The following is a 15420-nucleotide window of genomic DNA, read 5'->3' as shown; positions in this document are numbered from 1 at the left end:
GATGACCTCAGAAGTTAAGTCGCATAGTGCTCAGAGCCATTTACTAAATTGGTGATCCCTTGCTACCTTAGAACGTGTCCTACCAACCGATCCCTTCTACTAGTCAAGTTGTGCCACAAATTCCTCTTCTACCCAATTCTATTCAGTACCTCGTCATTAGTTAACGTGATCTAGCTATGTAATCTTCAGCATTCTTCTGTAGCATCACATTTCGGAAGCTTCTATTCTCTTCTTGTCTAAACTAGTTATCGTCCATATTTCACTTCCATACGTGGCTACACTCCATACAAATACTTTCAGAAAAGACTTCATGACACTTAAATCTATACTCGATGTTAACAAATTTCTCTTCTTGAGAAACGTTTTCTTTGCCATAGCCGCCGGACGGAGTTGCCGAGCGGTTCTAGGCGCTACATACTGGAACCGCGCGACCGCAACGGTCGCATGTTCGAATCCTGCCTCGGGCATGGATGTGTATGATGTCCTTAGGTTAGTTAGGTTTAAGTAGTTCTAAGTTCTAGGGGACTGATGACCTCAGAAGTTAAGTCCCATAGTGCTCAGAGCCATTTGAACTTTGCCATAGCCAGTCTACATTTTATATCCTACCTACTTCGACAGTCATCAGTTATTTTGCTCCCCAAATAGCAAAACTCATTTCCTAATCTAATTCCCTCAGCATCACCTGATTTAATTCGACTACATTCCATTATCCTCGTTTTGTTTTTGTTGATGTTGATCATATATCCTTCTTTCAAAACAGCGTCGTTTCCGTTCAGCTGTTCATCACAGATCCTTTGCTGTCTCTGACAGAATTACAATGTCGTCGGAAAACCTGAAAGTTTTCATTTCTTCTCCATGGATTTTAATTCTTACTTCGAATTTTTCTTTTGTTTCCTTTACTGCTTGCTTAATATACAGATTGAGTAACATCGGAGACAGGATGCGACCCTGTCTCATTCCCTTCTCAACCACCGTTTCCCTTTCGTGTCCCTCGACAACATATTTCGCACTTCATTTAAATGTACGTAGTTAATAAAGCAGGAAAAAATTTGCATGTGAGGACGGTGTTGTTTTATTACAATAGGTATGACCATTACTGGTGTATCAGTTTAATAAGTCATGGCTGCCAAATACAAACACGAATTATTTGGGAAAGAACGGGAGAACTGGTAAAGAGCGGAGAAATCAGTTTGGCCGTCGTATAAATGTATGAACGCGCGAGGCAATACCGACCCTACGACTTAACTTAGAAGATACATTGTAGAAAATCAAATCTATTATTATGGTATTTATAGTTTTAGAGAAAACTTTTGACGTTGTCGACTGGAATGCGCACTTTGAAATTCGGAAAGTAGTAGTTGCGGTTTGCAGTCCGAAAATTGGTTTGATGTAGCGTTCCACGCTAGTCTATCTTGTGCATATCTACCGCAACCTACTTACATCCATTTAAACTCTCTTACTGTACTAAAGCCTTGGTCTCCATCTACAATTTTTACCACCAAAACTTGGCACATTCAATTAACGATTCCTGAACGCTTCAAGATATGTACTGTCAACCGATTACTCCTTTCAATCAGGTTATGCTGTAAATTTCTTATTTCTCCATTTCTATTCAGTACCTCTTCACTAGTTCCTCGACCTCCCCATTTCATCTTCAACAGCGCTCTGTAGCACCACCATCTTCTCTTGTTTTCTTCTTGGCTAAATTGTTAACTGTTCAAATTTCCTTTCCCTGAAAGATTATATTTCATACAAAGATATTTAGGAAAGACGTCCTGGTATTTAAATTTACATTCGATATCAAGAAGCTTCTCTTATTCAGGATACGTTTCTTGCTATTAACAATCTGCATATTGCATCCGCTGTATTTCGATCAGACGACATGTTTCTGTTCTTAGCCGGCCGCGGTGGTCTAGCGGTTCTAGGCGCTCAGTCCGGAACCGCGGGACTGCTACGGTCGCAGGTTCGAATCCTGCCTCGGGCATGGTTGTGTGTGATGCCCTTAGGTTAGTTAGGTTTAAGTAGTTCTAAGTCCTAGGGGACTGATGACCACAGATGTTAAGTCCCATAGTGCTGAGAGCCATTTGAACCATTTTTTTTTCTGTTGTTACACGATCCAGTGACACTGATCCCGTGGCCACTATACCGTAATTTATCATTTTATTTGGACAAAATATCAACACGAAATGCTTTTCCGCTGGGGAGCCGCGTGTTCAATAATGTACGTTGAACCGCATCGTCCAAAAGACATGACCCTTCTCCGGCTTTTACTCGGGTGTCAGCTGTTCCACAGATCGCCAGAGAGGGAAAGCTTCCGACCCCCATTGTCTGTGATGAACCGTACACGTTCAATTCCTTGCAGTCTACTCGTGGTTTCACCGTCCTAAAGTCACTTTCCACATGTGCTCACAGCCGACCAGTTTCGTCGTTTCTGAGATGCTCGTTCCAGAGCAACGGACCACAAAACTTTGCCCTTCTTTAATGTCGCTTATCTGAGTGAATTTCCCAGCTTGCATGCCGTATCGTCGAAAGAATGATTCCCTGCTCTGCTTACACACTTTCCTTGTCGTGCCACGTATCCGCGACGCCATCAAATAGAATTCTTTGTAGCGGAGGCGAGTGGCCACAGCGTTTTGGCTCAGTGTATATCGCCAACGGCCCATCCGCCTGCAAGTTTTAACTGAAGTAAACACCGACCGTGAATCCCTGCATGGTTATTATATGATGTTTTGGGGCTGATTTTCGGACTAATTCTTGGGGACATCAGCTCAGGTTACCGTGGAAGAATATTTATTTGGCTTCTCGTTCAGTAATTGTTATTTTTTCCTCTTCATTTTCATCATGAGTATTCTGTGGAAATTTCCGTGTTCTAAGTTGTCAACAACTGTATTCATAGGACTGCTTGCCTATGTCCCTAGTTTGACAAAGATTTAGGTACCCCATCAAACTTAGATTGACTCAATAATACCAGGGATAGGATTTTAATCACCTAAAAAACAGTGAAAGATACCGGAATTTATGAGCTAAAATTTATATAATATGATAAAAAATAAAATATGACTTATTGTACGTTTATTTAAAAACATTCTTGTCGAATGTTTTTTACATGCCATGTAATAAAAAATTCACTCCTGAACAAAGTAAGTATAATAATTACTTTCTTGCAGTGCTTGAAATGTATTAATATTTATTTTTGGAATGTCTGTATGAGTCTGAAAGAAAGAAGTACAGTGAGAAAAATAACACCTGTGCAAGGAATAAAACTATGTTTTTACTACTGCACGCCACTTGTGTAAAGTTTTACAAATCAGTTAACACGTCCTGCCAATCTTCAGTTTCTGCAGAGCTGCATTGAATCACAATGTGCGTTTTCAGATTTTCCATTTTTAAAGATCTACGGTTGTGACTGAGGATGATTTTGTGCCCGGAAAATCTCCTCTCCTCATCACAGGACTTCACACGAGCGTGTTTGAAAGGCGGCGAGTTGACTGCAGGTCAGCTTTGATTGATTGTCTTCAAATGTTGTGGCACTCCCAGAGAAGACTGTCACTAGTTTGGCACATTGTAGAATATCCAGGCTCCCGCTGGAGAAAACTTCGCAATTTGTTGTTCACTTTGTCAGCCACATGACCGCGAGTTCGACACAGCTCACTATGCACATGTTGTACAACATCCATGGTCTCACGCAGCTGAGTGCCAACAGCTTCCAGTCGTACGATGACTTTTGATACCACTGGAAAGTTGGCGTTGATAAATGGCAGGCCGGCCGGTGTGGCCGTGCGGTTCTAGGCGCTTCAGTCTGGAACCGCGTGACCGCTACGGTCGCAGGTTCCAATCCTGCCTCGGGCATGGATGTGTGTGATGTCCTTAGGTTAACTAGGTTTAAGTAGTTCTAAGTTCTAGGGGACTGATGACCACAGATGTTAAGTCCCATAGTGCTCAGAGCCATTTGAACCATTTTTTTGATAAATGGCAAGTGTCCAGACAAAGTGATGTGTTGGCAGAAGAGCCAACACCGTGTTGCTAGAGGAGGCCGAAATGCACGCGTTTAAGCTCACGCAGACTGGCGTGAGGTTGGAACAGTTAAAGGAGTTGAGTCTCATAAATAAAGTACGAAGCTCTTGGAATACTTAACTTTAATCCACAATTGGAGAACATCGCTTTTGATGATACATAGGTACAATCTCAATATAAACTGGTAATGGCGCCTTGCTAGGTCGTAGCAAATGACGTAGCTGAAGGCTATGCTAACTATCGTCTCGGCAAATGAGAGCGTATTGGTCAGTGTAGCTTCGCTAGCAAAGTCGGCTGTACAACTGGGGCGAGTGCTAGGACGTCTCTCTAGACCTGCCGTGTGGTGGCGCTCGGTCTGCAATCACTGACATTGGCGACACGCGGGTCCGACGTATACTAATGGACCGCGGCCGATTTAAAGGCTACCACCTAGCAAGTGTGGTGTCTGGCGGTGACACCACACAAAGTATCTGTAAATACCTCTTTCACAGTTTTCATAGATCTGTGTCCATCGCTATCAACTTCGCAAAATATTCTCTTTATTTTAGTATAGTTGGTGCAGCAATACTTATCAGAATTAAACCAAGAACCTCATCGCGTAAGAACGGACTGAGGAGGGAGGGGCAGTGAAGGAATTGGTTCTTTGAATTTCTGGACTCGTAGCGGAACTTTCACATAGATTTCCTTGCCACAGTAATTTAATTTTTCCACATCTGGGTAACCTGAGCGCACTTTTTTCCGCAGCTCTTTGTAATCCCTATCCAAGGCAAGTGACGTACACCATATTGGGGTAGAGAATCTGAAGCCCCTTGTCTGCTTTAGCGATGTATGAAGCACAGTCTGTTACTGGGAACAAAAGGTTGTCTTTTTACACACCGTACCGCAACAGTAGCTTCATAAAGTTGTGACGCAAAATGGCAAATGTAGAGTTGTTTAGTCTCTCGCGAGTGTCACACGTTGGGAGCAGCGTTTCTCCAGGCGCGTCAGCCTTTAGGGCATCAGGAAAAACGCTGGTAACGTAACGCCCATCTACATCGATGGTTTCATCTATGGACACCCAGACCTTTCTGATCATTAACACTAAGTCATCTTTTGTGAAGGGGAGGTTTACTATGTTTTGGTTCAAAAAGTCGATTTTTTTAAAATTGCGTTTTTGGATCCATAAAAGTGTTTAGAATCCACCCCTGAAACAGTTTTTCCGAATACGGAACAGAAATGTTTGTTATTCGCGGTCGAACAAAAAAATGCACCTGCCTGAAATCGACCTCACTCACGCACCACTGTTTTTCTTTCGGAGGACGAGTTATTGTGCCGGTGCTTGGGAGGAAACTCATAAAATTCAAACGAAAGTTTGAACGCGTGTGTTTGGAAGTTAGCTCCCAAGCATTTGCATTCTGGTGCGAAGACTGGAGACTGCGACTTTCCTGGCAGTGAGCAGTTTCAACGAAGGGTATCCAGCGATTCTGAGGACCATGACAACGCTGCACGTCACCCTGGGACTCTATTCGACGCAGTTCGCCAAGCATTTGGACGACCACCGGATTCAAGCAGCCGAAAACCGCTTGTCACCGGCCGTACGAGCGGCTCTGGAGCAGCGCAGGATGGCCTAGATGGAGCAGAACGCCCTCTGTGAGGAAGAGGAAGGACTAGTTTATGGACCCGGAATAGCAGATTGAACGTACTTTGAATAATATTGCATTTATATGTAGTCAAAACTTCAAATGCGTTTTTCTCGAAATGACGGTTTTTTTTTTTTTATCGCACAGTATGGTAACTTCAAATCTACTGAACAGATTGGCATGATTCTTTGCTTCCGACGAATCTAACTAAATTGTCTAGGAGCTGTACCACTTTTATTCCGATCCATCAACTATAAATATTTTTACTTGGCCGACGAAGTCGAAAAATCGATGAAAAAAACCCTATTTTCTTCAAGTGGCCGCCATTTTGTTTCCTATGGTCCAGATAAGTTAAGCGAGGTACAACTCCTAAAGAATCTTATATACTTCCCTAACGTCAACTCAATTTTGATTTCAGACGAGTCGGCTAACCTGTGACATACTGCGCGTTGAGGTCTACATCGAAATTATGTTTCGTTCCGACGACACTTCCGGATTTGCTCTTCGACATTTCCGGTCGAAAAAATTCCAGTTTGTACAGAAGATATCAATAAACATTTTGACCAAATTTGATATTAATATCTGTAAAACATACCGAGAAAAAAAGTCTCAAGGAACATGCTTTTTTCGGGCCAAAGATAGTAAACCTCCCCTTAAGCAACTCCTAGTAGCACAGAAATAAGTAGTTCTTTCTCAATGTAGAACTGGATGTGCTGTGCACTTCTCCAGCGTAGCGTGGATTCTTCAGTTTCTTCAGTGGGATGTTGCATTACCCATCATCTCACGCAAGGTCGTTAAGAATGATTGCACGGTTGAGTATGGACCTGTCTGCGTAAATAACAGCGTTTATCTGCTGTAATTTTCAGCAGTTCTTTCCACGCCTGCTCTGTTTGGCATAGTTAGTGTTGCTGCACATTAATATGCTTTTCTGCACTAACTTTAACTCCACATAGTTTACAAAAAAATATTTCCTCATCAGTGCTAAAGAACTTCTCTCAAAAATCACGAACAACACCTCGCAATTTCATGCAGTTGGAGCAGTTTACTTTCGGCATGTCGAACCGGACTTTCATTCAAATTGAATAGTGTGCGGTGTTTATTACGCCTGAAGCCGTCATTGTTGCCTTCGAGAGCGTTTCGCCGACCCCGCACAACTATGTCTTACGTCAGTGAATTGACTAGTGTCTTACGCTGCTCAGCTACTGCAGTCCTGACAAGTAAATTTTTTAAGTAATTGTTGTGTTTGTTTGAGACAATATCACCTGAAACAGTGTCGAGTGAGCAACGATTTCAAGTTTTTATTCTTTTGTCCTTATAGATACGACAAATATATGCATTTTTAGTAGAAGTTGGTCGAAATATGACCTTAGTATTGAAAAATTTTGCCAAAGCATGATCCATTACCATAAAAAGGTGTAAATATTACTTAATATGTACAACATTAATTTGAGGAAGGAATTTCTGAGGATGTACGTCTGGAGTACAGCATTGTATGGCAGTGAAACATGAACTGTGGGAAAACCGGAACAGAAGAGAATCGAAGCATTTGAGATGTGGTGCTATAGACGAATGTTGAAAATTAGGTGGACTGATAAGGTAAGGAATGAGGAGGTTCTACGCAGAATCGTAGAGGAACGGAATATGTGGAAAACACTGATAAGGAGAAGGGACAGGATGATAGGACATCTGCTAAGACATGAGGGAATGACTTCGATGGTACTAGAGGGAGCTGTAGAGGGCAAAAACTGTAGAGGAAGACAGAGATTGGAATACGTCAAGCAAATAATTGAGGACGTAGGTTGAAAGTGCTACTCTGAGATGAAGAGGTTAGCACAGGAAAGGAAATAGTGGCGGGCCGCATCAAACCAGTCAGTAGACTGATGACCAAAAAAACAACCAAAATAAATTTTGCTACGCTACAATACCTGAATTCGTACATAAATTGTTGGAAAATTCACCCTAAAGTTCTGGAACAAATTTTGACATGTTATTAAAATCCTAGTCCTAATATTTACCCGATTTTAATCCCGTACCAAATGTCCGTCCGAGTGAAAACTAAAAACATCCCTCCGATTTGGCAGTTGTTTTTAGCATCTAATTATCAATGAGTAGCTTTAATGGGGCGTAGCATGCTATCTCTTCCGCACCGAATTGAGGCCATTATCAAATCACAGATGATGTTACACACGGTCCTAGTGTGATATCTCCAAGGGGTGCTGTGTACTTTGTGCGTAGCCTGCACTACGGATAATCGGAGGGCCTTAGTCACTCGATGTAGGACTTACTGAGAATCTCTGCTGTTTCACTACTCGGGTAGGTGAACATTAGGTTTATCGAGCACGTCAGCGGCACCAAGAGCTTAATGTAAGGACTGGCACGAGACGCAAGTTGTGAGAAGGAGGGGGCAATGGGCGGGCGGTGTTCCCAGAGCTCGGAACTCTCTCAGGCTAATAGCAGCCTGAAACTTAAGCAGCGTCAGGTCCTTGAAGACATCCTACCATGTCGCGATGTCGCGTGTTTCACTCAAGGACCGCTTGCTCAAATCCTTGATTCTTGAGGATGGCAAGCGCGAAACATAACCACCACTCCAACTAGTAACACAGCACTTTCAAATCTACTTCTTCGATTGTAATTTGTGAATCTTTTCAGTAAACGATCACAGAAGGAACTACTAACAAATTCACTAAGGAAAAGATCTGCTTCGTAAACATATCTTAGCTACATATATTTTTCCATTTTTTTCAGATGCAATGCATCTATGAATTCCTTGTGTTCGACGAACATTTCTATCCTAGTCCATCTGCTATATTCAATTACAGTACACATATAATTAAGCTATGCGTGTTAAAAAAAGGAATATGTCAATCCATCTACGAACGCTCACAGTGTTATGTCAAAGCGATTAAGAAAAGAAAGCCTTTCCCTTAAGAAGAAAGCACTTGATAGAAACCCTGTCATTGTTGCTCTAACTACGAAAGAATGTTTTGAAACATGCTCCGAACGATTCGATATTGCTTTGTTTCCCGACACTCCTGAGCTGATTCAAAATTGTCAGTTTTGCAATTACATTACCACACACACCTACGCTACCACTACTAATATTGCGAACATAAATTAACTCTGTGGTGCAAATGTCCACTGAGCGGACAGATGTTAATGGTCGCTTCTTTGGCGTTTCAATCACTGCTGATGCTGCAAATTCACGCACGTCACAGTACCAGTAGGGAGTATCCACCGGAGTGGGCTGCGTGAATTTGCAGCCTCAGGATTTGTCGAAAACACCAAAGAAATGGCGTTAACAGCTGCCCACTGCAGTGGAAAGTGCACCACGGGTATAAGTTCCTTCAAGAAATGTTGACGAACTGATTTCCAAATAGAATATAACTTGTCATGTGGGGGCAGTCACTCTAAAATCAGCATTATATGGCAAAGCCGGCCGGTATGGCCTAGCGGTTCTAGGCGCTTCAGTCTGGAACCGCGCGACCGCTACGGTCGCACGTTCGAATCCTGCCTCGGGCATGGATGTGTGTGATGCCCTTAGGTTAGTTAGGTTTAAGTAGTTCTAAGTTCTAGAGGACTGATGACCTCAGATGTTATGCCCCATAGTGCTCAGAGCCATTTGAACCATATATGGCAAAATAACAACACGAAACAAGAATTCAGAGAGGCGCTGATTTCATCTCGTTGCGAGACAGAGAACTATGATTTTAAATAGTATTACGTCAATTATTTCATATCTCGTGGACCAGAGTAGATAGAGGAAGACATGATACCAGTGGCTAGGAACGCGCTGATTCTATTACCTACGTAACAAATTCAGATTATGCAGATTGACTTGAATGATTCGTAAAGGAAATCACTGACAGTAGTTGTCTGGTTTCGGTGCAGTACTTTAGAAAACTCCATTATGGCAATAGTGTCGATGTGTAATATGCAGAAAGATGAAGACAAGGGATGTCATATAGGCTAAAATGCACTGACGTCGTTTGGGTTTTGGGGACATAATAAGATCGTATTTTCCCACCGAGCCATCTCCCTCCACTATTCTGTGGACTTTTAACATATCGTTCTGCCCCTCGGACGTCGGCTAGTGCTGGTCGCTATTGCGAACGGCATCGTCGGTTTTCCGGATACGGGGGCTATTCTTCAGCCTGGAGACAAAGGATTGGCCTGCCCTTAATCTGGCTCAACGGGTGGTGATCTGAATCGACTATGCCGTCTTAAAACGCTTGTGACTTTGACAGGTTTGTCCGTGAACAACACGAAACAAGAATTCAGAGAGGCGCTGATTTCATTTTGTTGCAAGACAAGGAACTATGGTTTTAAATAGTATTAGTTTCCTAATACTTTTTGGAAAAGAAAACTTGTCGGAGGTTTGGCAGGAACCTTACAGCAAATACGACGAGTGTCACCAGCAAATGGCCGATTGAAGTGTCCATGGTTGTTTTCTTTTTCTTTTTGCTAAATGGAGACACGTCTCATAATGGAAGAGTGTAATGAGTGTTCGCAGTGCTCATTTCCAATGCAGTGGTCGGATTTGCGAACTTTTGAACGCAGTATGATTGTTAAAGGGCTAGTGCTATAGAAGAAATATCTATGTTAAATCTGCCTAGCGGGTCGACGCGGTGCTGATGACCCTTCTGTAGCATGATAATATTAGGTTGGTGCATAAGTTCGTGGCGTTTTTGTTTTGCATGTTGATATTCCGGTTGATATGGTTTTATTTGTCGATTGTCATTTTTTTAGTATTAGTTCACTGTTGCTGTTTGAGTTTTGCCGCTTTGTCGTTTGAAGACACTGACTGGAGCTGTAGACGCTAGAAAATGGATTGGCAAGTGGAGAAACCGGAACATTTCCTACACATTCTTCTGTTTTGCAGTAGAGAGGTGACAGCAGCGGAGGGAGCCAGGAACATTTTCGCCGTATATGGAGAAAATGCCACTGGACAGAGCAGGACAAGCGAATGTTTTTCTCGTTTTAAGTGGAAGATTAAAGACTCTCCGCGTTCAGGAAGTTTGACGAAGATCGTTTAAGAGCTCTAATCCACAATGATCCATTTTGGTGAACTCGACAACTGGCAAATTAGATAAACTGTGATCATTCTACTACTGTCGTGCACCTCTACTTGGTCGTCATCAATTAGGTCAAGAACAGCACCGACCATTCCTATCCTGTGACTGGTGACGAGAAATGGTGTCTTTATGCTAACATAAGAAAACTAAACAAATGGTTGAGTCGAAAAAAAGCAGCAGCTCCCCGTACAAAGTTCTGCGCGCATCCACAAAAGAGAATGTTATGCATCTGGCAGAACAGTGACGCTGTGGTATACTACGAATTGATTCCGCGTGGTGTAACCATCACTGCTGACATTTACTGTGAACAACTGAGACGTCTTGCAGATGCAGTTTCAAGAACAACGACCAGGAAGACTGCGAGAAGTGATGCTGCACCTGTCGCGTAATCCCCATCGCACACCCGTTTTACTTCATATGCAGTTTATATGGCCTAATATTTTAATTAATTTTATATTGCTTATTGTTGCGAGCACGACAGATAAAATACGATTTTCGCTATTAGTTTCTGCAGTTGAAATTATTTTAACTCTATGCACTTTGACCTATTATGTGGGGATACGCACAACACTGAAAGATTTCGTGATGTGAACGTACGATCTTTAATTTGCAAACTATTTTTATATAACACTGATCTGGCTTGTTAGAAATGGAACATGATATCATTACTGTAACTAATTACGAAAAAAAATGCCCTTCACTACTTTCATCTCTTGAATGAACACAAAATTACTCTTATTGCCTCTACGGAAGTTACAGTATGTTATGTTCACTAAACGTAAACGTTGCAGTGGATTTTTTTAATATATGAAGACCATTAACTGCCACGTCTAACATGAGAGCATGAAACAAAAGAAAAATGAAATTTTATTATTATGGTATTAGCCAGAACAGGTTTTGCACAGCAGTCTTTGATCACACACAAGTAAAATTTTATCACTCATGAATTATTTGCGCAACTGATAACATAATAGCAGCTGCCCATGTCCACCTGAAAATGACATAATAAAATCCACAATTTCCCTCTGAAGTCTCCAGGAAGCTGAAAGAGATAATTTTAATGTACCGCTACTGCCCGCTATATGACGGGAAAACAGCTTTCATTCAATTTGCCGCGGCGGCGGCTCCCGCGATCGCTGCACGGCTCTGCGTCATGAAAAATTCCTAATACGCTGAAAACTGCTAAAAATATGGAATGAAATCTTGAGCAAGCTGGGAATAAATTATTACAGGTAATAATTTTAACAATTTCTATATTTAAATAATCAACATAAATTGAAAGTACACACCTTTTACAAACATCAACCTCCAATGGCGTCTTTCTCGATCAAAGGACAAACGAAGGCTACCTACGCATTCAAGCGAGCGTCACAGACTCTTACAACTTTAACGGCTACAAGAAGACAGAGAGAGTAATGTTTTAACCTCCCCTATTTATAAGCAATTTAATGAGCATCTTTGTAATTATTTTTCATTATCTGCTTTGATACATACATTCGCCGACCACAGACGTTATTTGTGAAATATAGATACATAAATATTGCACAAACATAAAAAATTAAAAATTATTTCCTTTTATACATAATCTACAACCATTCATACAGTAATGAAATAATAATAATAATAATAATAATAATAATAATAATACAGATAAATGTTTATTTTTATTATTTTTTATATTCTACCGATTTTGTAAATGTCTTGCCAGGAGACGTCACACACCGCAATAAGGCCCACCCGCATTCTTCTAGGCTGGCGAAAAACGTTACACAGGAGTTGGGCTGGGAAGTCATTCTGCACCCTCCTTATTCACCTGATCTTGCGCCCTCAGATTTTCAGCTTTCCCGCTCCCTGTCGAACAACCTCCAAGAAACTTCTTTTACGGATGGAAACACGCCCTGAACATGGCTCGACAAGTTCTTCACCTCAAAACCACGGGATTTCTACAGTTGCGCAATCGAAAAGTTATCCCAGCGTTGGCAAACTGTTGTAAACAGTGAAGGAGAATATATAATTGAATACTAAAGTCTCTGTTATGTGTATCTGTTGTGTTTATTAAACTTATGGAAAAACGCTACGAACCTCTGCGCCAACCCAGTATATTTGCATCACGCACAGAAATAATACAGGACTCTCCAACATAACGTTTGCTAGGGAGTCTTATGAAACAAACGTCGCACAACTTGTCTCGTGCTATAATGGTGTACGGATTGTCGCCGTGGTAGCGAGTGGCTCTTGACCAGGCGCTCCAGAATCTCCGAGACGACAGACGATAAGGAAATTTCCAGCTGTTCTGAAAACCTCATTTTCCTCCGCGTTCTCGTACCTCACATTCCCGTGTATAGATACAGGGCGTTAAGTGTACGAACCAAGTGCCGTTCCCGGGGTTGCGTGAAAAACCAGTATCTCAATAGGCAGACTGCGTTCGCTACATGATTGTCCGAGCAGCGTTGTAAGTGGTGTAATGGCTTTAATCAAGAATACACAAGTCGAATTAGGAACGGCCTTGTAAAGCGTAGAAAAGGTATGAGCTATAGAATCTCGTAGTATCGTCAGTAACTTGGCACACATATCACATACTGTCTGGAAGCACTATGAGGCGAAGAAACTCGCACGTATGAAAGGAATGCCGGGGGGAGGAGGGGGCGAATCTACGACCCGCGACTACTCATACTTTACTCATTCAGTATTTCAGAATGAGAGCACTTAGTGATTTGCAACAAACTTTCCGCATAATTTAAAACCTTTACAAAAATTTTCTCGCTGACAACCTCCATAAAATGGTGAAAGGGGAAAAGCTCATCGCTTACTACATTTTCGCTCTTCATTCACTAAAACGCCCGCATCAGGTATGATCATCCCAACCTCCTACTGGGGTGGGGATGATAAAGTGGAGAGAGAATGGAGGGAGGAAAAGATGGACAGAGAGGGGGAAGCAGGCAGGACAGAGATAAGACAGAGGAGGCGATAGACATGTGGAGGAGGAGATCAAAAAGGGAAGAAAGGGAAGAGGAGATGTATTAAGGATAGAGGAGAAGTAGGGTAAAGAGAGGGGAGGAGGAGATTAACTGAGAGTGTGATAGAAGGCGATAAAGGGATGAGGAAATGGACAGAGAAAGGGAAGAGAAGATGAACAGATGGAGGGATAGATGGATAGAGAGGGTGGAGCAGGTGGTGGTCAGACATAGGGGAGAGAAGGAGATAAATGGAGGGATTAGGAGATAGAGTGGGCAGGAGATGGACTCACAGGGGAAGAAGGTGATGAACAGAGTGGGAACGACGAGATGGGTAGAGAGCAGAAGGGTGAGGAGCAGATGGACAAAGGGAGTCCGGAGGAGCAGATCGACAGAGAGAGGGGCCAGTAGCAGATGCATAGAGAGAGGGCAAGGAGGAGGTAGATAGAGAGGGGAATTGAGAAGATGGTCAGAGAGAGGGGGGAGACTTTATGAGGTGTTGATAACGCTATCTCACGTGAGTACGTGGCATCTCTGTATCCTTCACTGTGAGCACTCGAGATGTGACGCTGTCACTTACATTCCCGCCGATGCACGAAGTTTCATTGGCAACCGACCTTGACATACTTCACTTTTTTTGTCACGCAAATATACATCACAATCCATCTGAAGTGGGGTGTTTATTGCAACAAAAGAAATATTTTGGATCCAAAATGAATCCGGCTGTGAACCAATAAGGTCACGTACAGCCGACGAGGGCGAATTTAACATGAATCGTAGACTAATTCAAAGATTGTCTAGCAGTAATGTGCTGAAACATTGGTGGGTGACAGAGACATAAATTAATACTGTCACGCATAAGACAGAAAACTATACGAGTACGAATGCCTCAAGCGAAAATTCAAAATGGTTACGATATCGTAAAGGTTGATGGTATAAAACACGTTCGTAAAGAGTGAATTTTTAGAGAGTTATCATGAGTTCGGTCTAACTTGAATATGAAAATCCATGAGTGGAAGATTGAGTCGAATCTATCACTGATTCTCACGAGAATATGAGTGGGTTGCTACTCCAGAACGAATTCCATTCCGCTTTCATACCACACAATGCGAGCACAGACATATACATCATCCACAGACATACTCTGCAAGCCACCTTGGGACGTGTGGTCGAGGGTACCAATATTGGCCACTATCGCTTTCCCGCTTTTCTGTTCCACTCGCCAATCGTGAGTGGACAGAAACACTGCCGATGAATTTCCTTCTGAGCTCTCATTTCCTTGATTAATTCGTCGTGTTCATTTCACGAGACACATGTCGGAGGAAGCAGTATCTTGCTCACCTCTTCTTCGAACGTACGCTCTCGGAGTTTCAGTAGAAACATTCTCCGTGATATAGAACACCTCTCTTGTAGCGTCTGCCACAGCAGTTTGACGAACGTCTCCGTATCACTCTCGCGCTTGCTAAACGATTCCGTGACAAAACATGCCGCTCTTCGTTGGGTCTTCTCTATCTACTTGGTAAGGGTCCCACATTATTGAACAAAACTTAAGAATCTGTGGAACACATGAGTCGTGAGCCATTTCTTTCGTGGAAGAATTACATTTCCTTGAGATTCTTCCAATGAATCTCATCCAGGCATCTGCTTTTCCTGTCATTTGTCTTATGTGCACGTTCAACTTCAGACCGCTCCGGACGGTTACTGCTAGCTGTTACCGTTTCCAGCGATTTTGCGTCAGTGGATCTCTTCACCTGTTTGCGG

General features: G+C 42.4%; 1 protein-coding gene across 1 annotated transcript in view; it reads left to right on the top strand.

The window, feature by feature from the left end:
- Window positions 1-15420, top strand: part of LOC126188081 (proton-coupled amino acid transporter 1) — a 287378-nt gene that overhangs the window by 127599 nt on the left and 144359 nt on the right. The window lies entirely within an intron of this gene.

Source organism: Schistocerca cancellata, chromosome 5, assembly GCF_023864275.1.
Source record: "Schistocerca cancellata isolate TAMUIC-IGC-003103 chromosome 5, iqSchCanc2.1, whole genome shotgun sequence".
NCBI lineage: Eukaryota > Metazoa > Arthropoda > Insecta > Orthoptera > Acrididae > Schistocerca > Schistocerca cancellata.
This window is presented reverse-complemented; position numbering and strand designations above follow the sequence as displayed.